The 1,116-nt window shown below is 38.8% G+C and overlaps 1 long non-coding RNA gene across 1 annotated transcript; it reads right to left on the bottom strand.

The window, feature by feature from the left end:
• Window positions 1-208: 208 nt before the first annotated feature.
• On the bottom strand, window positions 209-1,110 carry LOC139027405 (uncharacterized). Its single transcript, XR_011479492.1, has 2 exons — window positions 502-1,110; window positions 209-469 (listed from the first exon to the last, which is right to left on the bottom strand). It is a non-coding gene; the product is annotated as an uncharacterized lncRNA (long non-coding RNA).
• Between the last annotated feature and the right edge of the window lie 6 nt (window positions 1,111-1,116).

The following is a 1,116-nucleotide window of genomic DNA, read 5'->3' on the forward strand; positions in this document are numbered from 1 at the left end:
TTTTAACATGACGTGCAACCTCATCTCCCTCCTCTCGCACAATTGATTTTAACATGATATCGATGAGTGATGACAAATAAGTGTTGCGTTCCTTTGTTTAGTGACCCCTACATTTAAATGCATCACTCCAAAATGTAGCTGACTGTCTTCTGCAGGTTGTCCTCTAATCAGTGAGGTGAAAGATATCACCCATTTCCATGTTTTTTGGTAGTTGTGTTAGTTTCAACCACACCTACAACCTGATTTCCCCCCTAATCGATATCAGTGATTTATTGCTACTTGTCAAAACAACAGCGTTTCTGGTGCTTGTGCAGTTTATAAGGAGCTTGTTTAAGTAATATGATTATTGTGGCAGATGTTTGTGTATATAGCACATTTTATATTTAGGCTTTCAATTTATCACAAACTGTTTCTGCTTTTGGACTATTGATTTGGACACGTTTAAACTGTGACATTGGGGATATCCCACCTAGCAAACTGTCGACATTGGGGATATCCCACCTAGCAAACTGTCGTTGAAAATAAGACTATGACCGACATACAATATAAGTTTGGTTTTACTTAAAAGTGTAAAAGAAAACTATTTAATTTCAACGTACTCGCAGCTTATACACATGGACACAGTATAATAAATCGGTCTATAATCTATTTTATTAACAATCCTAATAAATTGAGTCATAAATGTAGGATATATTTGTTATCTTAAGGGGGAAGGTGTTACAGTCTTTAATTTTTCCATTTATGTTTGGACATTAGCAAGTCTAGCTCGTTAGCAAGTAGGACGCACTGATTGGTGTCACCTCATTAGTCAGTATGTGTTACACCTGTACTGGCTTGTCCATCTCGTTAGTGGGAAGGTGTTTCACCTGAGCTGGTCCAGGTTCTATTTAAGAGTGTCTGGCCCAGTGCTTCAGTTGTCTTGATAGATGTGGAGAGTCAACACCTTTAGTTGCTCCACCTTTTTGGTTTGCTTCCTGTCTTTAAGCTTGGTGTGGGTTTTTCTTTTGTTTGCCTCTTGGGCAGATTTAGTGGGTCTCATGGTTGGTGTCTTTTAAGTCCCAGTTGTTGTTACTAGTCAACTTTCAGTGGACACCCCCATAGTGTCTTTCAGAGCCC

This window comes from Salvelinus sp. IW2-2015, unplaced genomic scaffold (assembly GCF_002910315.2).
Source record: "Salvelinus sp. IW2-2015 unplaced genomic scaffold, ASM291031v2 Un_scaffold15608, whole genome shotgun sequence".
NCBI classification, from domain to species: domain Eukaryota; kingdom Metazoa; phylum Chordata; class Actinopteri; order Salmoniformes; family Salmonidae; genus Salvelinus; species Salvelinus sp. IW2-2015.